The sequence below is a fragment of the Palaemon carinicauda genome, chromosome 11 (assembly GCF_036898095.1).
Source record: "Palaemon carinicauda isolate YSFRI2023 chromosome 11, ASM3689809v2, whole genome shotgun sequence".
Taxonomy (NCBI): domain Eukaryota; kingdom Metazoa; phylum Arthropoda; class Malacostraca; order Decapoda; family Palaemonidae; genus Palaemon; species Palaemon carinicauda.
The window spans coordinates 77486087-77498529 of record NC_090735.1 but is presented as its reverse complement, the minus strand read 5'-3'; the positions used below and the strand labels follow the sequence as shown (position 1 = coordinate 77498529).

Here is a 12443-nt window from a genome sequence, read left to right as displayed (position 1 = left end):
ACAGTACACCCTGAGTTACCGTCATACTTCAAAGCCCCGATACTTCTGTGGCAAAGAAGACAGACGGTATAATACTTTTAGGGCTCAAGCCATGTCGTCATGATGGAAGTTCCTTAAAGTAGCTTTCTAAGGGATATATGTACCACAGTGATATTCCCAGAGAATTTTACCTTTAGGTATCCAGAATTCTAACTCCTGGCGTGAATATCCTTAAAATTTCTCCAAAGGATATCACACAATATCAGTGGACGCATTCTTGACACGCCTCCATAGCAATCTGCACCCCAAACAGTGTTTTGGCTTCGAGGAGGATGTGGCAAAAGGGAGCCGTCCAAAGGCTCTTCCCGCTCTCGTAATACTATTGGGAATACAACAGCGCCATTCCCACGACGGCGGACATTCCTTTTTTTGTAGCGATCTCGCTCGGTGATATTTCCTGGCGATTTAACTTTTCGATCGTTTTACAGGATTATTATTATGCTTTCTCCATCTTTTTCCGCCTCTGGAAAGTTGAGTATCGGGTCTTTACTATGAGTATATTTTAGCTCCTGTTTCACAATGAAATTAGAGTATTTTATTGTGTTTATGAGCTAGGCCAGTTACTGAAGGCGCCATGGCGCCGTCGTTCGTTTGGCATGTGTTATTTAGATAGCAGAACGACTTCCAGTTTTTAATAGCTTTATTTAATTAATTATTATTCTTGTAAAGTTTCGATAATGTGCATAATTTTTGTTTACCCCTTTTCTCTGTTGATCGTATAGTTAGAGTTTCGGTGATTTAGGTAACCAAGATCTCGTATAGCCTAGGTAACCTTACCTAGACGTTTTACTATACGTTCAGACTTTCCCCGGTTACCCTCGTGTATTGTTTTCATTCAGTGGAGACCGATACCTCCTAGAATGTTATGAAACATTACACGTCTCTTCGGAGACTTAAGAGTAATCTCTTTCCCTCTGAGTGTAGCCTCAGGCTACAACCCTAATAGCCGTGCCTTGAATTTTATTCAGACATGGCTAACTTAGGGTTTGTCCTGCCTCTTCCCTTAACTGTTGGTTGTGGTATACCATCAGGTTTTGGGATTTAGTCAGAATCTCAGAGTATTTAGTCTTATGTCGGCGACCTGCTGGAAGGGCGAATGGGTTGTAGGATACCATCATTCCCCTGCCGGCCAGGTGGCCGGCAATGGAGGTTAGCCGTCATTAGCCGCACTTGAAGTTATGGTAGGATACCATCTTCTCCTTGCGACTAAAAGACTAGTCCTATGCCACAGTTCTCTGGGCTGAAGAGTAATTTTCTTTAGTTTAGGATACGTGGCACTGGAATTCTGTTTCTTCTTTGTTGAGAGGAGGCGGCAGTGCCGCTATCCCCTTAACTGTGTCAGCAATCTCTGGGATGGAGAACTGAGTCTCTCCTGTTCCCTGGGATTCTGCCGATACCGAAACAGTGTTTCTTTTACAGGTGGTAGGACTGACAATTTTTGCTAGTTCCTTTCACACTCGTTACAGGACCCTGTTCCCTACCCCTCTGTCCACTTTTGATGGCTGAGCCATTGTCTTTCTTTAGGCCGGCATCTTGCAACCTTACCTTTGCTGGTAGGTTGCCGGAGCCAGCCAGACTCCCTCTCTAGTCATGTCTGCCGCCAACCACATCATCTGTCAGCAACTGCCGGCCCAGCCGGCAGCCAAGATGGCTGCCGGCAGCCATGATGGCCGTGAGAGGGAAGTCCCTTCTGTTCCTAAGGTTCTTCAGTCCTCTCTTGGACTGCTGCTACAGGTCCTGTTGCTGGGGTACTGCCGGCCAGGCCGGCACAGATAGTGCTGACTCAGTTTTCAGCACGCCGACTGTACTGGTACTGCTGGACTTGCCGGCTGGCAGTGTATCGACGGTACCTTGTTGGCAATAGTACTGTAGCTGCATGGAAGCCTGAATGGTACATTCTCCCCTTCTATTAGAACCTTCTTTCTGGAAAAAGGCAATCAAATTAGACTTTTACATCCTTAATTACTGTATACATTCACAGTAAGGAGTAGCCTTTTTTTCCATGCTATCTCTCTCTCTCTATCTCTCTCTCTAGCTAGCATGCCGGGTATGCCGGCAAGACCTAGCTATGCCGGCTACATGCCGGCTAAACTACTGTATAGTTTATACAGGCAACCAGTATGTCTGCAGTATACAATATACTGTAGATAGAAAACTACTATATAGTTTATACTAGTAGTTATTTCCAATATATTTTGGATATCCATCACAGGCATTTGCTGACCCCAATCCTATATTGAATGAATATGATTTCTTCAATATTCTGATTAGAAATCAGTATTAGGATTACCCTACAATATTAAACACTTCAAGGCAGGAGTAATACACTCCTAACCCTTAAAGGGTGGAGCCTTTTTCCTTGAGTCTCCCTGATCAGGAAACTCTATATTTTAATATAGTAAGAAGACTACAGCAAATAGGCTGAGTGGGATATACAAATATATGTTTTTATTTTCCTAGTCCAGCTGGCTTCATGCTAGATGGACCATACTGTCATATGCTACTATGAAGGCAGCATAATGACTAGACTACAATACATGATGTACAGTAGCCAGTAAATTGCAATATAGACTTACTGCAATTAGAAAACTACCATGATACAGTAGTATTTCTGACATACCTTGGTTACCCTTGTACGAGAATTCTGCTGGTACCGCTCATATATTGAATGAATAGTTTTCTTCAATATTCTGATCGAGAATCAGTCATCCTGACCCCACAGTATTAACATTAATTTGGGACAGTGATTTGATACTTCTCTATCCCTAGGGGTAAGAGTCCTTCTACTTGGAGTTACTCTATAGAGAAATCTCCATGTAGTTAATACTGAGGGGAGGCAACAGCATTTGCTCACAGGGGTACACAAGTATGTATCTCCTACTATCCCTTTATAGCTTACTATCCTAAGCTACTCTATTGTAAAAGACATTTGCATGTTGATTGTCAAGGAGATAATCCATTGTATACTCATTTGGTTTTCCTTTCTTTACAGGAGGAACACCAGATACCTTGTGCTGCAGTCCTCTGCAAGGCCAAGAGTAAGTATTTTTACGGTCATAATACTTGCAGGTTTCATGCCCCCTGCAATATTATTTTCGGATCCCTACATTATTGGAACCCACAGGTTTGCAATATATGTCGGACATTAATGTCCGAAGGTTTTGAAAATCCCAAGACTACAGAGACTAGGGATACAGCTCAATATAAATTACGCAACTGGGCGAGAGGCTTTCAAAAGATCTCTCCGGGACCTTTCCTACTTAATGATGGGATGCGTAAGCTACTATTTCCGTAAGCAAGTGAGGAAACAGTAGTGCCTCAGGAGCTAACTACATCCCCTTGACGGCCAGAAAACCTTTGGGATTAAGGGCAAGAAATGCCCCAAGGTAGAAGAGGAAAATGTTGCGTCAGAATTCCCTCTGCCTGTGCCGGCTTTAGAGCCATCGATGTCGACTTCTTCGTCTTCTACCCCTAATTTGGATAATGTGGTACAATTATGTATCCAACTGAAGGATCAAATAGAGCTCTTTCGTAGACAAAACGAAAAGCAGGAAGTAAAATTCAAGATAGATCCCCGTAAAGTTTCTCTTGTCGCTTCCCAGGGGTCAGTCAAACGACCCATGAATCAAGACCTACCAACATGCTCCATAACCAATCCCTGGAGGTTCGCGGAGCAGATGCCGATTTCAAATGGCAATCTCTGCATCTAAGAGAAAATAGGTGCTGTTCCTTTGGACAAAATTCAATTTTGGCCAAGCTTTGATGCTTTCCCTAATTGTTGGGTTCGACTGAAGTACGAACCAAAGTCAAGAAAAGGAACGGAACCAAAGGAGGTCTTGATTCTCGACCATGATAAGGCACAGACTATCCTTTCAGGTAGTCTAAGAAAAGCGGGTTATTCGGAGTCGAAGGTATTCTCACTGAATAACGGACACCCTTCCTTTCTTGCTCCTACTTCACTCTCATTCCCCTTTATGGGGAAGGCATTTACTTCTGTTGCCAAAGCGGTAAAGGCGGGTAAGCCATGTCCCACACTCGATGAGTGCAAGCCTTTGTAACCAGCTTTTCCCGGACAGGAAAAGGATTGGAAGGAAGTCCATTTGACATTTTCAGTAGGGGAAGCCCCCTCCACACAGATCAGGCTCCCTACGACTGATCTGTGACACCGAAGCGATAATAAGACGTCACATTCGAACGTCTCATTCAGTCCTGGTGAAGTTACCCATCCCTCTCTTAAAGGGACGGCACCTACCAGCAGTTCATTTACAACTGATCCACGATGTGACGGTGGATACTCTATTTCAATACAAACCGATAGAGTTGGAATGGTCCATGGGCGCAGACATATTCCCTCCCAGATGGGAACAAGTCCCGGAACTGCAATTCGACCTCTTCATGACGACCGTCTTCAAGAAACTACCTCGCTATATAGCCCCATACGAGGATCCTCTAATGGGGCTGATAGACTAGATGAAGCTGGTCCTAGCTCTGACCCTAGGTATATTTCAGAAGATTCAGAAATTAACTGCCTTTGTTTTATCACAGAGAACCCAAACCCTTCATTTCATGATTTTCTCGCTCTAGTGGTTAGAAAAAGGTTTGGGATCTCAAAAGGCAATATAGAATTCTTAGAAGAATACAAGGCCAAGTCAACTAGAAGGCAATATGAGTCTTCCTGGAAAAAGTGGGTTGCGTTTGTCAAAGCAAAAGGACTGAAAGAAATTTCAATGAACTTCTGTCTGTCCTTCTGTCTGTCCACCTTCATAGCCAAGGTCTGGCGGCCAAAACGATAAATACGTGCAAGTCAGCCTTGACTAGGCCTCTCCTATATGCCTTTCAAGTGGATCTGGCGAATGAAATCTTTAATAAGATTCCGAAGGCATGTGCTAGGCTTAAGCCTGCGGTACCACCAAAGCCAATCTCTTGGTCTTTGAACAAGATCTTACATTATGCCTCATCTGTGAACAATGAAGATTGCTCTCTTAAGGATCTAACCCAAAAGGTTATTTTTCTGTTCGCTATCGCCTCCAGGGCTAGAGTTAGTGAAATAGTGGCCCTATCCAGAGATGAGGGTCACATTCAGTTCACGGAAGTAGGAGAACTGATCCATCCTTTCTCGCTAACAACGAGCTACCCACTAAGAGGTGGGGTCCCTGGAGAATCTACCCTCTGAAGGAAGATGTCTCTCTATGTCCTGTCGGGTGTCTAAAGGTCTATCTTTCGTAGAACTTCAGACTTCAGGGGAGGACAGCTCTTTAAAGGAGAAACTTCTGGATCAAATTTATCCCTAAAACAACTAAGGGCGAAGCTCACCTACTTTATTCGTAGAGCGGATGCGTACAGTACTCCCGCAGGTCATGATCCGCGAAAGATTGCTTCATCACTGAACTTCTTTCAGTATATGGACTTTGAGCGCCTTCGTTCATACACTGGATGGAAATCATCCAGAGTGTTTTACAAACACTATGCAAAACAAGTGCATGAAATGAAACACTTCGTAGTGGCGGCAGGTAGTGTATTAAAACCTGGCCCCTAATTACTGCAGTAAACAGTTTTTGGTTTGGGACCTCACATGTCCTCGCACATGTAACGGATGAGAATCATCCAGAGTGTTCTACATACACTATGCTAGACAAATCCATGATCTGAAGCAATATGTGGTGACGCCAGGTAGAATATTTAACCTGCCGTCTAATGCTACGGTGAACAGCTAATTGACTGGGACTGTCAATTAAAGGGAGAAGAGGTCACCCTTCTTAGGTGTGACTTCTTTTAATTAAGTGTTACCGTGATAATGCTGGCTCTGTTCAAAATCCCAGGTGTGGAATTATACAGATAGCACTAGTGCCGGTGTACGAAGTACACAGTGCAGATAGAAGTAACCAGTACAGGAATTATGAAGAGAAATTGTTTTATAATTTTCTTCAGTCTGAGAGCGGCACTCATCATTTCTTCCTTCAAGAAGGAAATATAGTCTCTGTACTTGTTACAGGTATAATCCCATTGTCATACTACATTCGTTTTACTGAACATCTTTTAGTCATTTATTAGTAATAAATATCTATTAGAATGTAGTACGTCCACCTTCGCCAGACTATTGTATGTATACATACCAGAGTTCTTCAACTTACCAAAGTAAGTATCCCTCATATATTTGTATGCATCAAATAATAGATATAAGAGACACTGATGTTATTTTAGCAAATATACAACTATGAGACTATTTGTATATTCAGTGTGTACTAATGTTTGGTCATACTATGTATGTTAACCTCGAGATCCCTTTTCTACTGTCTAGAATGACTCTTCCCTGTAGGAGGCAGGAAGCACTAACATTGGTTATGATTAGTGATGGTGACAAATAACGGTAATGTCCCTTGTCTCATGTGGTCCCCATGACCATAGAAAAGGTTGCTATAAGGTTAAGGCACTGATTAAAAATCCACAGATACACTAATGCTCTGTTATGCTTCCATCACGACGACATGGCTTGAGCCCAAAAAACGGATTTTGAGCGAAGCAAAAAATCTATTTTTGGGTGAGATGGCCATGTTGTCCTGATGGACCCACCCATCTCTTCTAAAAGAAAAGATCTTCACAGTATCCCTCCCGTGGTACTGTATCTGTAACACCACGCTCAATGCTACGAGGAATGTCCGCCGTCGTGGGAAAGGCGCTGTTGTATTCCCAATAGTATTACGAGAGCGGGGAGAGCCTTTGGACGGCTCCCTTTTGCCACATCTTCCTCGAAGCCAAAACGCTGTTTGGGGTGCAGATTGCTATGGAGGCGTGTCAAGAATGCGTCCGCTGATATGTGATATCCTTTGGAGAATTTTTAAGGATATTCGCGCCAGGAATTAGAATTCTGGATACCTAAAGGTAAAATTCTCTGGGAATATCACTGTAGTACATATATCCCTTAGGAAGCTACTTTAAGGAACTTCCATCAGGATGACATGGCCATCTTACCCAAAAATAGATTTTTCGCTTCGCTCAAAATCCGTTATCTAAGTCAAACCAAAGTTTAGTACTCGGTGGCGATGACGAAAGATAGGGTTGCCGCTTGTGATGGCGGCGATTCAGGGGGGAGAAGGGGTTTAGCCTATTTTCTCTAAAAGACAAAACTATCGAATTATACCCATAAATTCTACGGGATATATATCCCCAGCCGAATTAATAGGAAACGATATGAAGAGGTTAAACAACGGGAATTACTTTACTAACATATACAAAACGGGTTAGGCTAGCCTAACTCCGGTGGGGACTGCGGCCCGTCGTATACGAAAGTAACGTTACATATCGGAAGAGGAAATATAATGTATGCAAATCTTCACTAGTATAATTTGCCTAACTAGCTAAAAAGTTTTCTTTTATAGCATAACGGGAGCGTTGCACTACTGACAAAATAAAATGCATTTATGACGTGCGACAGCGGTCTCAAAATGGCCGCCTCCGGTGTCGGCTACGCTCCACCAAACACACTTAAATTATACAAATTTAACTGTGAGAAGGGAGCCTTAAAATTATACACAGGAAAGATCAAATGCTCAACTTTCCAGAGGATGAAGATGCTGGAGATTGCATGATAATATTCCGAAAACAGTAACAAACACCGAGAGAAGTGTGGAAGCGCACTTAGCTTAAATGCTACAGTTTAAAGGAATAATGGGCCATAGTAGTACGGAGAGGAGGTCCACCGAGTACTTTGATAACGGCTCCCCTTTCATTCGCCACTCTTCCCCTCAAAGAGTTAAATCTATTCGGGGTGAAGATTCCTATGTGTCGTATCAAAAAATACGTCCCCTGATATTATGCGAAATCCTTAAAGATATATTAATGATACTCGCGACAGGAGTTAGAATTCTGGAGACCCATGGTTAATTCTCTGGGAGTATCACTGTAGTAAATATCCCTTAGAAAGCTACCTAAAGGAAACTTCCATCAGGACGACATGGCCGAGCCCAAAAAATAATTCATTCAATGTTTAGTCCTTCATGTCAGCAACCAACATCTACCGCCATCTCTTGGCAAAAATGTAAACAGCCAGAGTACTGTGATTAAAGATAAATTTTTGGGCTCAAGCCATGTTGTCCTGATGGAAGGTTCCTTCAGTAGCTTCCTAGGGGTATATATGACTACAGTAGATTTTCCCAGAGAATTAAAATGACAAATTCGGAGATAATTTGTATTTTTCCTAACCATACAAACCTTAGCTATTTATATTGGGTTTACCTTTTAGCGTAGCTGAAATGGCGAGCCATTAGAATTTAACGAGGGTGTATTACCCCCGCGCTAGTTAGCAGGGGGGTAGGGGAGTGGTAGCTAGCTACCCCTCCCCCCCTCACACACCGGTGAACTGCTTCACTTTCACTTAGAGGTAGGACTTGTCTTGGGGGACAGGGCTGGCGGGCAAATATATGTAAATAGCTAAGGTTTGTATGGTTAGGAAAAATACAAATTATCTCCAAATTTGTCATTTGTTCCGTAACCGAAATACAAACCACGCTATTTACATTGGGTGACTTACCCCTTAGGAAGGGTGGAAAGTCCCCAGCCATACTGGCTTTGGATTTACCCGGGAACTCAGAATCCGAGTGAGTCGCACTCGAGAAAAGGAGTCCCTGCACCTCACAAGATCCTTGCTCCGCAAGGAACCGTGTGGCCTACATAAGCTTGTGTGTGAAGGAAGAAGTGTGACCCGTCCTAGGCAGTTGACCTGGAGTTCCCAATACCACCTCGTCAGGGTATGGGGGACGCGACAGTATTGACTCAATACTCGGAACACAAGGAAGCATGGTTTACCTGCAGAGGTTTGAGGTCAGCTATGCAGAGACCAGGATGCTGCTTCCCAGTAGAGGGGATAATGAAGAAAGAAGTAAGGGCCAGACATACTTCTTTCGTTCATGCAGACTAAAACCTGATAACAATGCCCTCAACCTTTTGCTACCTGTCCAAAAAGGAGCCTGAGGTTAGACCAGCTGTTGTGTAGCCACCACAGAGCGATAGAAACGTATCGATACTCCTGTGGGTCACGTCCTGCAGGAAGCGGGCTGCGAAGGTCATTAGACGCTTCCAGACTCCAGCTTGTAGCACCTGCGTCACAGAGTAGTATCACTCGAAGGCGAGGGACGTTGCGATGTATCCGACATCGTGCTGTAGGGCAACGTGACGGGGGAGGGTCTGGATTCAGGTCGAGATGAATGTCCTTGAGTCCGAGCTGAAGAGGTATACTGGTGACTCTCCCCCGTGTCCTTCTTGTGCTCCCAACCCAGCTGCACATGAGGACAAACTGCAGCTGTTCCCAAAGATAATCCCACGATTCCTTTACTGGCAAGAAGAAGAAGGTTTTGGGTCATCTGATACAGAATGGTGACTCAAAATCTTGAAGAAATTGGACCGAAGGGCCGGGACCCCAAGATTCTGAGTCTAGCCAACAACTCAGGAGCGAACCTGAATGTTGCCTTCCCCCATTCCTTAGAAAGGGCGGAGTCGTATGAGACCAAGAAGATTGCTTACACACTGGCCGCGGCCAGAGTGAGCAGGAGCCCCAAGACGGAATACGATCAGAGGCCTGACGTAATGGGTCTTGAGAAGATCTCTTAAGGGACTAAAAAGTCCGAACCATGCTCCATGTTGGAGGTCTCACTCCGACTGGGGGCAGGGACGTTCGCAGCTTCGCATGAGCGAGGAAAGGTTCAGCGGGAAGGAAAAAGTTTATTCCTTTCAGCCTGAAGGCCAGGGAAAGGCTGAGCGACAGGCTTCACTGCCGAGAGCGGAAAGGAGTTTCCTCCCGCCGAAAAGCAATAAGTTCGTTATTGCTGGAGAAAAGACCTCAAGGGAAGAGGTATATCTCCCACGACACCAACCACAGAAGACTCTCCACTTCGCTTGGTAGACCCCTGCGGATGACTATCGCAGATGACGCGACCTCCGCCCCGCGACTGTAGCGGGTTGTCTCTTCTTGAGGAGGAGGCGTAGTGTCTCCAGGCGTGAAGCCGAAGCGATGCCCCGGCTCGTAAAAGATGTTGCAGTGTGGTTGTTTGAGTAGCCTGTGCCGTGGGAGAAGCTCTCCCGGGAGTTCCGTCAGGGGAAGCAGGGGGTCCGGAAACCGTTCTGCGTATAGTCCCAGTGGAGCTCTCAGGGCCATTGAAAGGTTGACAGACAACATGGTCTTGTTGAGACCCATTCTCAACAGACAACAAAGGAGGAAAGACGCAGGCGTCGATGTCGTCCCACCATCACCGGAATGCATCTTGCCAAAGAGTCTTGGGGTCTGAGATTGGGGGGAAGAACAGCAGAAGCTTGAAGTTCCAAGCTGTCGCGATCAGGTCCCCCAGGCCAGGACTTGCTGGTTACTAAAGGCCAAAGACCCCCAGGTACACTCTATCTACGAGGCTCTGCTCAGATAGTCGGAGGGAACATTCCTCTGCCCGGAATGAGCGAGCCGATAGTGGTATTGAGAGGATCTCAAATCATCTCAGTATCTCTACTGCAAGATACGAAGGTATGAAAATGCGTCCCTTGCTGGTTGGAATACGCCAGTACCATGAAGTAGTCGCGCACGGAGCGACTCAGCAGGAGCTGTAGGATCTGTAGAGGGGCCAGACTACGGCCCCTAAGCCTGCCTGAATGATGGAGAGGTATCCTTCAGGTCCTGACCATAGGCCTGAACCGGAACATGCCCCCCCCCCCCCCCTTTTCTTTGACGAGTCCGAGAACAGCATAAAAAATGTGGGGAAAGGACGAGAATATCCACTCCCATCAAGAGGTTCCATAGGTCAACACCCATTGCAGGTCTACTCGTTCCGCTGGTCCCATAGGGGCCAGAAAGTCCGGTTAATCGTTGCTTTGAAACCACCTGAACTTGGGCCGCCCCACAGGGAACTTATCCTGAGGCGACCGTTCGGGACTTTAGACGGGTCAATGAGGAAAAGAGACCTAGGAAACGTTCCAAGGTAGGGCTGAAAGCTCTGCTTGACTGATAACAGGTACTGCGACTCTCCTCAGCCTTGCCACAGTCAACTGAAGGGAAGGCCCGGAGGAGGAGGCAACAGCATCTGGCGTCCCCAGGCGGTCACCCATCCAAGTACCGACCAGACCCAACGTTGCTTAACTTCGCTGGACGGACGAGAAGCGGGGTTTCCAACGTGGTAAGGCCGTTGACTCAATATCATGGCTAGATACTCCAGATGTTGAGGCAGAAGTAGAGAAGGCTCCTAGCAAATTACCATGATCCCTCACTCATGGTAAGGATCCGGAAGCTTGTCCCGGCGTTGAAGAAGGTCGAACCCGAGCCTACCGGAGTTGACCAGACCTCCAAAAGGCGAAGGAGGAGGAAGCCTGCTCCTGAGCGGCCATGAGGAAAGCAGGGAGAGTTCTCTGGGGAAAAACCTGCGATGCCACGGCGGGATCGCCACACCGCATCTTAAGCAGGAACATTTGTAGTCAAGGCTGAATTCCAAGAGCTTCCTGGAAGATGGATGGAATGGAAACTGAAAGTACCCGTCCTTCCGATCCAGGGCCTAAGGAGTCCTGCCGCCTCGTTACCAGTCTGATCGATTCTGCTGTTCCACGCTGGACGAAGTTTGTTCGACAAACTTGATCAGAGCTGAGAGGTCGACTACGGAATTCCCGTCTCAGATGCTTTCCTACGAGAAAGGATCGACTGAAGAAGCCGGGGGGTGAAGCCGTCGACAATCCTATGGAGGACCTACTCCTAAGGCATGGATCATTCTGCCCAAACGGGCAAAACTCTTGCCGACCCCATGGCATAGAGGTTCAGTGACACTGAATTCACCGACAGAGACGGCAGGCGCGATATCCTTGGCTGATCACGGAGATCGTGCAGGAATCGGCATCGGGAAGCTGTTATCCGGATGAGTAACCTTAGGCATCCTCCCAGCGTGAGACCTGCAAGGGGGGGTTGCCAATCCTAGAGTTCGTGAACTCTGCCGCTCCCTCTAGGATTATGCCCCCCCGGGAGAGCCTCCCGTGCTACCTGTTCCTGACAGGAGGGGACTGCTATTGGACACCTTGTCTTAGTTGCCGTAGCCGGTCCGATAACTTGGGCCGACGAGGCTGAAAGAAAGAGGTGCTTGAGGCCTGCAGGGTCTGGAAGAAAGCGCCTTGGAGGAGTGAAAACGGAAGTCGACTTCCTCCGCACACCGCTGTCTAGGTCTCTGTCCTTGGGCACAAACAAGCTCTTCCCAAGGATGGAAGGGTGTCTGAGTTTGTCGACATCCACGGATGAGACACCCGAGAGGAAGCCCTCGGTCATTGCGTCCAGATGGTCCAACATCGAGCTTGCCCGCAAGTTCGAAACTTGGCGACGAAACGCCAAGGTGCTTGAGCCCGAGAGGAGGAAAGTACCCATGATCTTCCTGGAGCTTCCTTTTACAAAACCT

The 12443-nt window shown here is 46.3% G+C and overlaps 1 pseudogene; it reads right to left on the bottom strand.

Annotated features, from left to right (window-relative positions):
• Nucleotides 1-11084: 11084 nt before the first annotated feature.
• Nucleotides 11085-11203, bottom strand: LOC137650306 (5S ribosomal RNA; annotated as a pseudogene).
• Nucleotides 11204-12443: the final 1240 nt, after the last annotated feature.